Below are 16,667 nucleotides of genomic sequence, written 5' to 3'. Positions count from 1 at the left end.
GACCTGACCATGCCTCCACCTGTACCGTCCCTCACCAAGTGCCCTTGCACAGCCGTTGAGGATGTGCTCCAGGGTTCCTCGTTTGGAGCACAGTGGGCACGCAGATGACTCTGTCTTGCCCCATGTGTGCAGGTTTGATGGGCTTGGAAGCACGTCGTACACTGCTTGGATGAGAAATTGGATGCGGTGTGGTTCGGCTTTCCAAAGATCAGCCCAGATTCACTTTCCTCTCAACCGCATTCTCCCATCTTGTCCAAGCTCCCTGTTGCTTCATTCCCAGCACCTTGCAGGCTCTCATCTCCTCCACTACTGCTCTCACCTCCTCCTGAACTAGACGACGCCTTTTCTTCCCTCTGGCATCCATTTGGGGAGTTGGAAAGGATCCTAGCCCAGCTCGCCCTCGTGTGACCACTCCTACCAGCCTCCTGTGACGCAGCCTCGCCTCTGCCTCCTGAACAGCTTCTTCTGCCCTCCACTTCCTGCCAGTACTTACTTGGAACCCTACTCCAGCCACCTTCAGGTCACTTGAGTCCCTATACTGTAGCACTTCTCTGGCTCTTGTTACCTTGAATTCTTCCTCCAAGGATTTGAAGGGCAGTTGCAGTTTGTTGTGGTGTCCATAGAGTGCGATGCTGCTCAGGCTCTTTGGCAGCCCCAGCCATCTCCTGAGGTGGTTGCTAACCCTCCTCTCTAAGGTTTTGACTGTCGAGATTGGAACTGCATAGACGAGGAGGGGCCACAGAATTCTGGGAAGAATGTCATGCTGATACACCCAGGCTTTAAACTTCCCAGGTAGGCCAGACTTGTCCACAGATTTCAGCCAGCCATCCAACTCAGTGCAGGTTGCCTGAATGGATGTTATGTCCCTTAAAGAGCTGTCAAAAACTTTGCCTAAGCTCTTGACTGGCTTTTCTGTAATGATTGGGATGGCTGTGCCTGCAATGCTGAACCAGAACTTGTTCTCCACCTTCCCTTTCCTCAGCACCATCGACCTTGATTTGGCAGGTTTCCGGGCCCACTCCACCAGCTTTTCGAGCCCTTGCAGAATCCACCGGCAGCCTGGGACTGATTCTGTGGTGACTGTGAGGTCATCCATGAATGCCCTGATAGGTGGTTGCCATTGAGCAGAATTCATTCTGGGCCCTCTGCACTCTGGTTCAGCAGACTTAGTGAGCATGTTCATGGCTACGGAGAACAGTGTCACTCAGATAGTGCACCCTGTGATGATGCTGATCTCCACCTTGTGCCAGGTTGATGTAATTGCTTCTGAAGAGACACTCATCCTGAAGTTGCTGTAATAATCAGCGATAAGGTCTCTGATTCTGCTGGGGATGTGATATTTGGTCAGTGTGAGTGCTCCAGCTTTTGTGGAATCGAGCCATATGCATTTCCAGGTCGAGCCACAACACTGACAGGTTGCCCTTGTTCTCTCTGGCCTCCCTGATGAGTTGTGTCACCACACCGATGTGCTCCAGACAGCCCGGCATCCCTGAAATGCCACTCTTCTGGACTGATGTATCACTATAGGTGTTCTTTGCTAGGCAGGTGCACAGCCGGTTAGAAACGGCACTGAAGAAGATCTTCGCCTCGACGCACAGCAGGAAGATGAAGCCAAACTGATCTATCTGGGTGGCATTTTCCTCCTTCGGGATCCACACTCCTTCAGCCACTCTCCACTGTTCTGGGATCTACCCCCTTCTCCAGAAGATTCTCAGGGTCTTCCACAGATGCAGCAGAAGTTTGGGACAGTTCTTGTACACTTTGTACGAGATGTTGCTTGGTCCTGGAGCCAAACTTGTCCTTGCTTTGCGGACAACCTCTCTGACTTCCTTTAGCTGCAGCTCTGACATGTCGAACTGCACATCTGGTTCAGGTGGGTCTATTAGGATATCGCACTCTCCCAACTCCTGTTCTCTTTCAGGATCATTATATATCTTCTTCAGATGTTGGTCTATGTCTTCTTGCGAACAGGCCAGTTTCCCACTGCGCTTCTTCCCCAGCAACTCCTTGGTGAAATTGAAGGGGTTGGTGATAAAGGCAGCAAGTTTTCGGGCCCTTTCACAACGCCGCCTCCAATGCCACTCTGCCTGGCGGAGGACCCTGATCTTCTTTCATAGTATGCACATCAGCTGGGCCAAGCCAGTGCGCTCCTCTTCTCCTGCCTCCTTGTATTGGGACTTCAGCACTTTCATCTCCTGCCTGATGTTGTGGATCCGCAATGCTCTTTGGTTCTTCGAGTAAGATGTTTTGGAGCCTTCCTTCTCCTCCTCTCCGAACCGCTCAGCTGCGATACTGACAATAATTGTTGTCATGGCTTGCAGCTTCCTATCAACCCCTCCCTTCGCCGTTGCCTCCAGAATTTGGTTAACATCTTCATCAAACTGCTTCCACAGTGAAGTCATGTTAGCTGCAGGCCATTTGATCCGCGTCCTGTTACAGCCCTTGCCAGTTTGTGTACTTTACTTTTCAATTTAACATTATACCGTCCTTTATTTGTTTGTCGCAAATCTTACCAGTTTCTCAAAGATTCTCTCTTTTTGATTGCGATAAACTTTTGTTGAGCATTATTTACCAGTTGTTTGAATATATGCCACTGTTCATCTACTGACATGTTTTCCCAGTCTGTCTCAGACAACTCCCCCGTCATGCCAGTATAAATACCCATCTTGGTTCTATCACAGACATGGTTCTATCATATTGTGGTTGGATACATACCAGTCTTATTTAAATTGAAGACACTGGTCAGGGACCTATGGAATTCACTTTTCAGCTGCATTTGTAATTCTGTCATATTGTCGTCATTCCCCTTTGACAACATTTAACTACAAAATCCTTAATTGATCCTTCTTCATTGCAAAACAGAAAGTTTAAAATAAGACCAAATCTTACGAGCTAGACTCCACAATATATTGCTCTAAAAAAACATTTCACATATTCTACTTTCACAATACCCTTGCCATTTTGGTCCATCCAATCAATAAGAAGATTAAAATCTCTCATGATAATTGCTGTGCCTTTCAGTCATGCTCTTGATATTTCCCCATATCTTCTTTATTGACATATCATGTTTAGGAAGCATACAGAGTACTCCCATTTGTGTCTTCCTTTCCCTGCAGTTTATGATATCAACCCAAACCAATTCCGTATCATTATCTACTGCCTTTATATCACAACTCATCATCGCTTTGGTACCTTCCGTAATTAACAATACTGTGATGGACATTCACTTTTGAGGGCCCAAGAAAATTATTGTTGACCTCAGCTTTCTAGCACAGTAGCATGACCTTTCCAAAGGGTCAGATTTGTTTGTAACAAAGTTAAACTTCTAACCAATATTCCTTGTTTACATTTTTGTTGTAAATAAGTAAACAGTGAGGTCTTGTAGGCTCATGTTTAATCAACGTAAGACATTGGGGTTTTACATAAAAACATAGAGAACCTGCAGCACAATACAGGTCCTTCGGCCCACAATGCCGTGCCAAAATGTACTTACTTTAGAAATTATCTCAGGTTACCCATAGCCCTCTATTTTTCTAAGCTCCATGTACCTATCCAGGAGCCTCTTAAAAGACCCTATTGTATCTGCCTCCACCACCGTCACCAGCAGCCCATTCCACGCACACACCACTCACTGTGTAAAAAGCTCCGCCTTGACACCTCCTCTGTATCTACTTCCAAGCACCTTAAAACTGTGTCCTCTCATGTTAATTTTGTTAAATGGTCTGCATTAGAACCAGACAACATTGGTTAAGTTATTTGCACCATTGTGACTGAGTTCAGGGAAACTTGCAGACCAGAGTGATTTTGTCACTTAGCACATCAAACACAGTTACGGTATAGGTTGTTGGGATATTTATGTATTTAGAGTCAGCCGTCATAGCATCTATTTTGGGTGTCTGTGATCTCTGTCCCCAGAAGCTTTTAGACCATCTGTGTGAATTATTTTTTCCAGCAAAGGTATCTGAAAAACATAACATGCAAATAAAATGTCAACTACTAGCAAAACAGTACAAATGTTATGAAGCATTGGGGATTGTTACGAATGACAAAGGGAATGGCAGAAAGATGGGGTGACAGAAATAATTCGTTCCTCAAACTTCAGTTTATACAATGGATAACTCATTGGTATGTTCTTTTAGTTTGTAAGAAATGTACCTGTGTTTGGAAATCTCTTTGTAGTTTATATATCTCCTGTAATTTGGGAATGTTTTATAAATCAAAAATCCTCTGTGAGTATTAAATATGTGTTGAGAACTATTTGTCTCAATTTAAATGCCTATCAGTAAAAATAAAATAAACTGTTTAAACTACTTTATTAGTTGGAAGTATCTCCTCCTTGGTAGGGAGGGGGAACCCACCAGTCAAACGTTTGATATTGATAGCTTGACTTCTTCACAGAGCCTAAACAGGGAAGTAAGCTTGAAGAGTAGGTTGGTACAATTGAACCTCCCTATAGTGAGGGTACTCACAGAGACCTATATTAAATAGGACTTAAAGTCGCCTTTTGAGCTTAGGGCTTTGCAGACTGTGAACCCAATCCCATCACGTTACCACCACACTTCCTTTCCCCTTTGACCTGGTATTTTGGAAAAGTGTATTACTCAAATATGAAGCATCCAGTCCTGTATGTTTCTGTAAGAGCTTTCACAATATACAACTCTATCTTGTTGCAAATCTATGTGCATTCAAAGAAAGGACATTCATCTTCCCAATATTCTTGGAAGAACAAAAAATAACAGAAACGTACTTGTTGGTCGATGTCAAATAGTAATCAAGAACCCTACTAATAGTCACGCAGAGAGTGTAATCAGAACGGATCCTCCTTCCAAATAGACAAAGGCACATGTTCTTAAAGAGTTCACTGTTAAAGTCATATCATATAATGAAAGCTAATCAGCAACTCATTTCCAGCAAAGGTTGCAAATAGCCAGTGGTTCCTAGCACACTGCTGCTGGAAGGATTCCTAATATTAGCTGATCAGTAGTTTATTGGTGTATGAAGAAATTCTGGAGCAAAGAATGTAGCTTTCCCATTGCCTATCCGCAGCAGCATTACAGCACTCCCGTTTATAATGAGTTGAGGAACCCTGAGGAGTTACAGATTATATTCAAGAGCCATTGATTTATTCCTTACACAAGGATCCAGATTCATTTTGCTATTTATAACAATATTAAATGCTATTTTAGTTGAGCTCCTGCTCAAGAGTGGGCAAGAAAAATCATTGTGGATGTTACCCATCCAGTAAACTGCCTTTTTAAAAAGCTCCCTCAGGAAAACTCTATGAGACTATTAAAACAAAAATTTCTCACCATCTTAAAAGTTTTTCTCCCCAGGTAGTTAATCTGATCAACCATTTTATTTAGCTCCCCTACCCCCTCTATCTATTAACTCAGTCACAGCACTACACTGTAAAAACTTTAAACCATTTTTTATAATGCTGTTTACATTGTAAATACATACTGGCTTTTCTGAGCATTTTGTTCCATATCTATACTTCCAAATTTATTCTTATACAATTGTTGGATGTTTGAATTTTTGTTGCATGTAGCACCAGCACACCACCGCAAATTCTTAATACATGCAAATATACATGGCAAATAAGGCTGATCTTTAGCGGTCCAGTGGTGTAGTGGCATCAAGGCGAATGGACCCAGGTTCAAATCTGATTGGCTCCTCGCACGCTTTCCATCTGTGCTGGGTTGACCGTCGAGCTAGCATCTCGTCATCTTAAAAAACAGACAAACGCTAAGGAAGTGTCAAAAAATGGCATCCACTGCTCCACAAGGCATGAAAAACAACAAATGCAAGGTAAGTCCTTAATCCTTGAATCAGATTGGAAACAGGCCCAGGGATGTGTGTGTAGGCCATGTGATCTAGCCTTGCATTTTTGATCTGGCTGAGTTTGCTGGTCTTTGTTGCATGCATGCCCCAGGTTAGGTCTAACATTTCAAGCTAATTTGATAACCTAGAAGCCATGTTACTGCACCAGTAGCCAAGTTCTTGGACCATTGATCCAACAATTTGAGTCTGAATCACCCCATAATAGCAGGAGAATTAATCTTCAAGTAATTAATTTTTTAAAAAATGAATCCAGAATTAGTCTCAATATCAAGGAAATTTTAAGCTGTTGGATTGCTTAAAATAGCAATATGGTCCATAGGGCCCAGGATAGATCTTCAGGATAGATCACCCGGGAACTTAAGACTGCTCAGCCTTTCCACTTCTGATCCTTTGATAAGGACTGGTGTGTGTTCCTTCAACTTCCGCTTCCTGAAGTCCATAGTCAGTTCCTTGGTCTTACTGATACTGAGAGCAAGGTTATTGTTGAAACACCACTCAACCCGTAGATCCAGCTTGCCCCTATACGGCTCGACATTACCATCCGAAATTCTGCCAACAATTGACATGTCATTAGCAGATTTATCAATGGCATTTTTAGCTGTGCGTACCACACAGTCGTGGGTATACAGAGAGTGAAACCATAGAAACATTACAGCACAGAAACAGGCCTTTTGGCCCATCTTTGCTGTGCTGAACCATTTTTCTGCCTAGTCCCACTGACTTGCACCTGGACCATATCCCTCCATACACCTCTCATCCATGTACCTGTCCAAGTTTTTCTTAAATGTTAAAAGTGAGCCTGTATTTACCACACTATCTGGCAGCTCATTCCACATTCCCTCCACTCTCTGTGTGAAGAAGCCGCCCCGCCCCAATGTTCCCTTTAAACTTTTCTCCCTTCACCCTTAACCCATGTCCTCTGTTTTTTTTTCTCCCCTAGCCTCAGCGGAAAAAGCCTGCTTGCATTCACTCTATCTATACCCATCATAATTTTATATACCTCTATCAAATCTCCCCTCATTCTTCTACGCTCCAGGGAATAAAGTCCTAACCTATTCAACCTTTCTCTGTAACTCAGTTTCTCAAGGCCAGACAACATCCTTGTAAACTTTCTCTGCACTCTTTCAACCTTGTTAATATCCTTCCTGTAATTAGGGGACCAAAACTGCACACAATACTCCAAATTTGGCCTCACCAATGCCTTATACAAGTATAAGTGGAGTGGAGCTGTGGGCTAAGCACGCACCTTTAAGGTGTGCTAGTTAGCAAGAAGAATATATTATTTCTGATCCACACAAACTCTTAGTGATTGTGTTGAACACTAAGCTGTAATCAATAAACAGCAGTCTGACATAGGTATTACAATTATCAATTTTCTCAATGTCCATTCTCTCTTGAAATTAACAACTCCCTCTCTGGGTACAACCAATACTTGATACTTTCATCTGGTCTTGCCCAGCTAGATATCATTGTTGAAGCATAAAATGTGGTGACTGCTTGGCTATTCAGAAGAAACAATGCAACAACTGAACTTCGACCAATCCACTCTCAAGTGGTTGAAACACAGCCACTGAACAGTGATATGGAGTGAGTACTTTGGTTGATTTACCTCAATGTAACTCAAAGGTGCTGACTGCAGATACACTGCTTCTATTGCTAGCCTAGCTAACATCATCTAACTCAGCACAAGCATCCATATTCCCATCTGGTAGCTGGCACTTTTATTATTTTACTTTTTAAAAAATTGTCTTTTATATTCTCCCACATTTGAAGAACTATCAAACCAACTTAGAATCTGTCAGGTTATTTGCCTCTGTGGGTTTGCCTGTTGTCAGATTTGGGATTGTTCTATTATGTATTCATTCCCATCTTCAGAAACGGCTTTTAACTTACCAATGACCCCCAAAGAGACCTGCCTATTGTGTTGTGTGCTGTAGAACCATAGTAACCATTAAAAGGCCGGCGCTGAAAACAATTTGAGTTTTATGCACAGGTTAATCATATACTTCCCAGTGATACTGCTGGGAAAATGCTTCTGGCAGCTCAGCCCTCTGTGCATTCTTCCCTATTTTTCAGATTCCTGGGATACTTCTCTCTTTAAAAAACTCAATGATAACGCTTTATGTTTTTTCATGTTCTGGTGCTCCCCATGTTTTATGTTCTATCTGTCCACTCACTTAATCTTGGAATAAATTGAACATTATTCTTAGCAGAACCTTTGAGTGAGGTGAGCATGGTTTGGAGTTATGAAATTGATAATGATCTTCCATCTTGGGAAGGTATTTAAAGTGGGCACTATATGTGTGAGGCCCTCCAAATTTGTCATGCTCAAACTCTAAAGAACAGTCTTTAACAGAGTAAACTCTATGCTCTTTGTGAAGAGAAAGGCTCTTTGACCATCAGCTCTGCTGTTGTGAAGTTATAAGATATTCGTAAAAGGAGCTCAGACTCACCTGGTCCATGAATTCCATTGCAGGGATTCCCAGCATAGAGTTCACATATCCCTCAGTTAACGGCAGGGGTCTATAACATAAAAAAAGTTTGGGAATCCCTGATTTATAGCTGTCACCCAACTGACCCCCAGCCTGTTCAACAACCATATCCAAATCCCTTATTACCACAATTTATGTTTAACACCAAAAAGGTGGCATGTCAGAACTCACCAACACTCAATCCCTCTCCCATTGCAGATGCTTCTCTCTCCTCTGGGATTTTTCTCTGTCCTTATTTTTCTCCATCTTCCAGTGCCCCACAACTCCCAATGACGATTCATTCATAATGTCCTTCATCGTTCAGTGCTCCATATCTCCCAAAACACTCTGTCCTCTGATACCTCTTTTCATCTAAGTCCTGATGTTAAATGGAGGTAAATTTCTTGAGTAAATGATAGGCAAACTTCATCCTTGCTTGTAGACCTTCCATTATTTAATTCCCACAGTGCATTGCTGCATGTTAAGTCCAGAAAACAGCTCTCAGATTACTCAAAATGTTCATTCCTTGATATATTCAAATATCTCGCATATATCAACCAACTTTCTGATAGGGTCGCTGTTAGTCTGCATTGTTGTAAGCAATGCTCACCCTCAGTAGTGTCAGCTAATCTGCACTTTGGTCTATGGTAAGACTTAAAGATGCTAATGTAATGAATTGCTAGGATGAGCATGGTCTTTGTCCTCTGTTATGTTAATCATGAACATATTATCACATGTCCCATCCACCCTTCCTTCTCGTTTTCAAATTAATTCCCTTCTTCCCATGTTTACTGATAGCCTTAGAAATTGCCATAACATTCCCAATCTATATTTGAAAATTGTTGTTTGTGATTAGGGATTGTAAAAAAGAATATTTTTGAAATAGACAGCTGCACTTTCTTATAATTTGTAATGTATTTTTAATGTCAGAGATAAAATTTAAGGTTTTTTCAAACCCGTAAGTTTAACAGTTATGTGTTGTTTGTATTTTGGAATGTTTAATTTTCCATAATTAATATTTGGTTTCAAAATGACTAAGCATAACCAAAGCAGACTTAGTCTTTAATTGGTCTGAAATATATACAATTAATATATCATATTGTATGGTAAGTTCATCATTTTATGAACTGCTTTGATTTTTATAAAAATACCTATTTTAAAATTAGCCTGAAATAATAATAATTTTAATAAAATGATGGATTTCTGCTGTACAGTTTTATTATCAATTAATTGCACTTCATATTTTCAGTGATGAACCCGCCTCTTAATGTAGGAAAGTTAACAAATCTGTATTTCACCTGCTTTAAAAATGAAGTACACTTTTACCGTGCAAAGTATATTAGTGTAAAAAATAAGCGGTGGCTAACCTCCTTAATTTTTGGTGGCAAGAAGTGCAATTCCTGTAAGAAATAGAGCTAAGATTTATTTTTCCTTATTTTGCCTAATAGGGACCTAACTTTCAGGTCTTGCCCTTACGGTGGGTGGTAAGACATAATATGAAGGAGTCTTTTGTCACAGCTATTCAGTGTTGCTAATTTACTGAATCTAATAAAGAACAAAGGAATAAAGCTTTCACAAGCTAACGTTATCGGTTATAATAACTCCCCCCTCCCCATCCTATAACCTTCTGCTATCTGAATTAATCAGAATTTATTTAAAAATCCTATTTTTACTGTTCTCTCTTAATTAAAGGGGCTAAGATGTAAATAGGAAGAGTGACGATGAACATAGTAGAGAGCTGTAAACAAGGCTCATTAAAAAGATGAATGACCATGCAGATTGTTAAAATTGCTTACTGTGCAAGTGTATATTTTATAATTTCCTGACTACTAAAAGGGCTAATGCCACACAGTCATCTCACATTTATAATAGATGGTAATTTTAAACAGTAAAAAAGCGAAAACAGATCATGCTATTAATCAACAAGCTTAAAGGTCAGTGTTTCTATCAGCTACAGCCGCTGGATATAAAATACTCATAAACGAGGTAAAAAAGAGAAAATGAACAAAAATTCCGTTCTGGTGTAAACCTGAAAGCTGTGTGTTCACTTGTTCTTTGAAAGTGACACAGAAAGTAAACACCAGTCATTTAATAAGCAAACTTTATTTTAATATTAATACCTTTGTTAATTAACTTTATGAACTTTTTAATTGCAAAGAGAGGGAAAATAATGAGCTTTTCCATTCAAGAAACTTCACGCTGCTTTTATTGGTGACCTGAAGAAGCCCTGAATGTGCTTGGAGATAAGGTGGGACAAACAGCATTGCAGAATACTCAGCATTGGAGCGGAAAGCTCATCTGATGTCCAGAGGATTCCAAGAACTCATGTTCAGCCTGGGTCACAACATAAATTCCTTTATTTATGAAGAAATGCATTATTCAATTAAATACAGCATATTTTATAATCATTCTTGTGAATTCCTCTGTTTTATCCTAATTAAAAATACAGTTATTAAAATGATCCTTTTAATTTAGCTGAGTGAATTAATTGCAGATTACAAGAGGAAATATTACTTATTTTATTTTAAAGGGCTGTGATTACATGGAAGCTTAAGAGCGGAAACTGGTAACTCGTCCCAACATCTAAGGTGATCTCAAGAGGCATGAGGTTGGACTGAGTTCTTCACTAGTAAGATGCTTCTGTAACCTACTTTATTAACCACTTGTAACTATTTCAACATATACTTAGTGGGGGGGGGGCGGGTGTGTATAACTTTGTTGATGCCATATTTCCTGATTTAAGAATATTTATTAAGAGCTGCCATAGATAGCTCCTTTTAGAGACTGGTGGTGGCTAACTAAGAAATGTACCTAGATGTCAAATCCTAAACCATGAAGTGCTGAGAATTAATTTTTGTTTTCTGGAATCACACTGAGTTATTTCACATCACCCTGGACACTTTGAGTTATGAGTCAGCCATGTACCAGTGATTCCATTTTCATATCAGCAAAGTGTGGGCTAATGAAATCCCTCACACACACAGTTCAGGCCACAGAAGGAAAGTGCCTAGCACTGGGCATCAGAGCCTTTTCAGACTGAAGAGTGTGTCTAATGAGGAGGCAGTTTTATGCACAAGAATTTTCAGACGGCTTCTCCTCCATCTCTGCTAATGCCGAGTTGTTAATCAAATTCATTCCTCTGGCCATTTGTGTCTCCTTCAGCATGAGTTACAGACAAGCAGCCGGGTCACTGGAATTAGTCCAATGGAAAATGAGCACAAGTATAGTACAGTGCTTTAGCTGCTTCTGATATTCAAGTTCAGTGCACTGGCTGGTTTGCTCCCCCTGTCACTGTTACTCAGCCAACTGAGGTTTTGAGTGTAAGTACTTATTCAGATTTGCTGATGACATCACTGTCGTGGGCCGTATTAAAGGTAGTGATGAATCAGCATACAGGAGGGAGATTGAAAATTAGGCTGAGTGATGTCATAACAGCAACCTCTCACTCAGTATCAGCAAGACCAAGGAACTGATAGTAGACTTCAGAACAGGGAAAGCAGAAGTCCATGAACCATTCTTCTTCAGAGGATCAGAGGTGGAGAGCATCAGTAACTTTAAATTCCTCAGTGTTACTATCTCAGAAGACCTGTTCTGGACCTGTCATATTGCAAAGAGCACATCAAAATCTTCAACAAGCTTCTATAGATGAGTAGCAGGAAGTGTATAGACTGGCTGCCTTATGGCCTGGTATTGGAACACCACTGTCTTTGAATGGAAAATCTCACAAAAGTTAGTGGATTTGGCCCAATACATCACGGGTAAAGCTCTCTTAAATAAACCATTGAGCACGTCTATATGAAACACTGTCGCAGGAAAGCAGCATCCATCATCAAAGATACTTACCACTCAGGCAATGCTCTTCTCTCGCTGCTGCCCTGAGTGAGAAGGTACAGGCGCCTCAGGACTCGCAACACCGGGTTCAAGAACGGTTACTACCCCTTAACCATCAGGTTCTTGAACTAAAAAGGATAACCACACCTTATTGAGATTTTCCAACAACAAATTATCTCACTTTAAGGATTCTTTATCTTGCTATTCATGCTTGCATTTGCACAGTTTGTTTCGTGCTATGCCCTACTTGATCTTTCATTGATTCTATTATAGTTACTATTCTATAGATTTGCAGAGTATGCCAGCAGGGAAAAGAATCGCAGCATTGTATGTGGTGACTCTGATAATATATCTTACTTTGAACTTTTGGACTTACTAAAGATAATCTATGAACATGTCCTACTTCTTGGGACAAAAAATTCTGGATGTATAATAGTTTGAAGTGTTTGCCCTAAGACTTACATATAACAACAAAAATAATGAGAAGAAAAATGTATTGAAAATTAGGGACTTTGGGCGAATTGTATGAAGACACAAACATACAGTTTAGGAGCAGGAGCAGGAATTAGTCAACTGGTCCCGTGGGTCTGGTCTGCCTCTCATAAGGTCAAAGCTGATCTTATCTCAACTTATAACTTCGCATTCCTTCTTACCTCTATTAAACCTTTCACCTACTTGCTTATCAAAAACCTTCCCATCTCTGCTCTCATCACACTTGGAAGAAGAGCATTCCAAGGACTTACAAAACTGAAGATAGAGAATCACATCATCTCTGTTTAGATGGCCAACTCTTTATTTTTAAGTAATTACCTATTGTTCTAGATTGCATTCTCTCCTCACCCTCTCTGTCAACAGTCCTCAGCATGTACTGTGTTTTCATTCCATCATTGTTCATTTTGCTGAACCTGAGAAGCCTGTGTTTCTCATTCTCCATGTGAACACAGAGCACAGACATTGCACGATGGCACCCAAATGTATTCAGAGCACACATAGGCACAGCACAAGGAATCTTCAATTGAACAAATAACCCTACAATTCATGGATCATGCGTCCAGAATCAAGGCTTTACACCACTCATGTGCAAAATGCTGGAGGAAAGCAGCATGTCAGGTAGCATCTATGGAGAGGGGAGATGAGCAGTCAATATTTCAGGCTGAGAGTCTTCATCAGAACCTTAAAGTCTATTGTGGCATAACTTAAAAGGTCTCTAACCGTAAAAGGGTTGGTTCTAAGGCAATGTTTAATCAAATCTCCTTCATGTCTTTCTGTGTGACAGAGTGGAGATACAACTCTATCAAAGGAGGTGTAAGATGCTCCTTCCCTTCACTAGCCTGCAAGTCACCCTTAGCTAAGGTGTAGCACCTGCTTAGCCTAACCCCCCAATCAGCGTCATGGGAGCGGGTGGTGGATGGTTGGATGAGCAGCTAGTGCTTATCACAAGTCCTGGTTATGTGACCACAGACGCCAAGCAGCCAATCTCTGAAGAGTATTGATAATGGCTGGTGTCACCCATCTTATAAAGTCACTGCCCAGAAGAAAGCAATGGCAAAACACTTCTGTAGAAACGTTTGCCGAGAACAACCATGCTCATGAGCCCATGATCACCTATTTCATACAACATTGCACATAATGACAAAGATAATGCTCTTCGACTCAAATCTAGAGCCTGCTGTACCATACAAGCTGATGGAGCAACTCAATGGTTAGAGCAGCCTTTGTGAGAGGAAAGTAAATGTTGGTGTTTCCAGTCAAAAACCTTCATTAGGGTTCATCAATCTGGAGCATTATGACCTGAAACATTCCGTGGGTTCTGCTTCAACTGTTGAGTTCCTCCAGCAGATTGTTGCTTCGGAATCTGCATTCTCTTGTTCCCTGTAGCCTACTTCCCTATTCCATATTTTCTTCCACCCACACTACAGGTCCTTTCCCAACTAATCTGCCAAAATAACCCTGACCTAAAGGGCAGCCACACTCTCTCTGTACTCGTACTCCTACATCCTCCACCCTCATTTACAGCTGTTGTTGACCTATTCCGTTGGAACAATATCAGCCAATCACCACGTCACCAAATACACCCTCAACCTACTACTAAGCAAAGTCCTTGATCAGATGCTATCCCCACCAAAATTCTTTCCATATGCCAGTACCAAGGAGCCAGCCCCCACACAGACTGATCAGCCTTAACCTCTTTTATAATCCTGAACCTAAACCCTCCCCTCCTCTCTTTACACCTGGACCCATCTCCTGTACTGATATGATTTCAATTTTTATATTCTGTAATGGTCTCTTGTTCTTCCCTATCTCCCAACACACGCTTGACTGCCTGATTTGCCTCTAGAGGCATCAACCAATTTCTATGCATATGTATCACATATTTAATTCACTCATTTTATTTAGTAAATGTTCATTTGTGTTGACTTTCATAAATTAAGGTTAATTCCATTTACATATAAAAATTAAATGGTACAACCACTCTGCTGAGCTGCCTAATATTAACCCTTCAACGGGAAGATGGTTATTTTTTTTCATATTGATGATTCTGAAGAGCTACTTGGTTATGAGTGAACTTCAAAAGTTGAGACATGCAAAATTATGAATTATCTTATTGAAACACAAATTCTATCACATAAAGATTTCTAGTTAATTAAAATATGTTAAATATTATCATAACCATTTAGTCCTGAAACATGACTTTTCTTGCAGATTTGAACTAACAGAATAGTTCCATTGTAAGCCATATTTTAAACTGTTTATATACAGGGTTAATATTTTTAAATGAGAGAATAAATATTCCCACTGTTTTAATTTGGAAAGGGAACCTGAAACAGACCTAATTCTTGAAGATAGCCCTCTAGTGATATAATGTTATTTAATGCTGCAAACTCCAAATATGTCTAATTAATGAATATATGTACTGTGCAGCTTTAGCCGTTGAAAGCTTTAATAAAGGGTAATCTGATTTGTAATACATAATGTAAAAAAAAATAAAATAATCAAACATAATTTTCAATTAATGAAGTAATTGTTAAAATCCTCACAAAATACTTTCTACATTATCATATTTTTGTCCTGTTTTATTGTGAGTTTGTCTCACTGATTATTTATGTGGGTTCAGATAAACTGTTTATCATTTCTGAAAGATATACAGTCTACCTTCCCAAGGACACTCGATCGTTTTGTTTCTAACTTAGCAGTCTGACAAGTTGACTCTATCATTTCCTATTTTTCTAGCCAACTCTCATCTGTGCCCAAGGCAGCCTCTCTGAACTGAAATTATTCTGTCAGGAGCTATTTTACAAGGAAGTTACTTCATTTCCATCTTTTGTGTTGTGCTGAATGCAGACGTCGCTCTTTCAGCAATATTCAGTCCCTTAAATCCCCATCTTCAGCCTTACATAAATATACACCCCTTCTCAGACCATAATTCACGTCAAGCCTAGAAAAATAGTTATTTCCTTATTGGTTCTATTCTCCTGCAATGCCAACAGCTGCACACACTCACCTCCAAGGCTTCTTATCTTTAAGTTTCCATTTGTCTCTGTACTCCACCAAAATTTCCAATAAAGCATCTTATTAAATTCTTATTTATGCAAGTTGAAAAGGGTTCACAAGTTTGATCTTGTGCAGATGCATCCGATCAACAGGGAAAATCAGAAGAATTGGCTTGGCAAAGCAGAATACAATTAGCTCTGATTCTTACACACTGAGTTCATACTGGAAACCCAAGCTGATAATAATTCCAGGAAAAAAGCAATGCAAAGCAACTGGCAGGTCAAACTCCTGTTTATAGGAACAAAACCTTCAGGAATGTTTGATTTGAAAATAAAGACTGCAAGTAAGGAGAATTCACCAAGGACAACAAAAAAAAATCAAAAGGCCTCACACAAGTGCAAAAAAATAATGTTTGGCAAAGCCAATTAACTTTTTTTGACAATTGTTTGAACGAAGTAATGGACCATCCCCCATGCTTTGAGTGAGGAGCAACTGGTCATGGGGCTAAGTGTATGCAAAAGTAGCAGAATTCAGTTGTCCAGGTTAGATGTTTGAAGACCTTCAATGTGAAAGGGTCAAAAGTTTGATAACAGCATGAGTAATTAATAGAAATGAGTACAACTGATGGTTTATTCTCTTATACTTGTTTAATAATAATATCTAGACATTACTCTCTTCTGAGCAAATGTACTGGGTACTCAATAGCACTTTTTTATTGCCATATGATTGACTTCCTTTATACTTTCCATTGTACATTACTTGATTAAAGTTTAAGATGGAAAAGAATCCATGTCATCTGGTGACCAAGAAAACAGGAAACATTTCCTTTTACAGATAAAGCCAGTAAATGCTGGAAACATTCAGTAGGTCAGACATCAGCTGCGGAGAGACAAATAGTATTAATATTCCAAGACAATATAAACCTTCATCAGAACTGGAAAAGAGAGAAAAAAACTTAGTTTGAAGTATCAGAGAGGATGGGAAAAGGATAGGTAGGATGAAGACACTACTTAAAAACATCTTTTGGTCCAT

The 16,667-nt window shown here is 40.1% G+C and overlaps 1 long non-coding RNA gene across 1 annotated transcript; it reads right to left on the bottom strand.

Moving 5' to 3' along the window:
- Window positions 1-3,471: 3,471 nt before the first annotated feature.
- Window positions 3,472-15,825, bottom strand: LOC140209468 (uncharacterized). The gene is made up of 3 exons (XR_011888990.1): window positions 15,646-15,825; window positions 8,295-8,364; window positions 3,472-3,961 (listed from the first exon to the last, which is right to left on the bottom strand). It is a non-coding gene; the product is annotated as an uncharacterized lncRNA (long non-coding RNA).
- Window positions 15,826-16,667: the final 842 nt, after the last annotated feature.

Source organism: Mobula birostris, chromosome 14 (assembly GCF_030028105.1).
Source record: "Mobula birostris isolate sMobBir1 chromosome 14, sMobBir1.hap1, whole genome shotgun sequence".
Classification (NCBI taxonomy): domain Eukaryota; kingdom Metazoa; phylum Chordata; class Chondrichthyes; order Myliobatiformes; family Myliobatidae; genus Mobula; species Mobula birostris.
The sequence above is the reverse complement of the archived record's forward strand: the minus strand, read 5'-3'. Positions and strand labels throughout refer to the sequence as shown.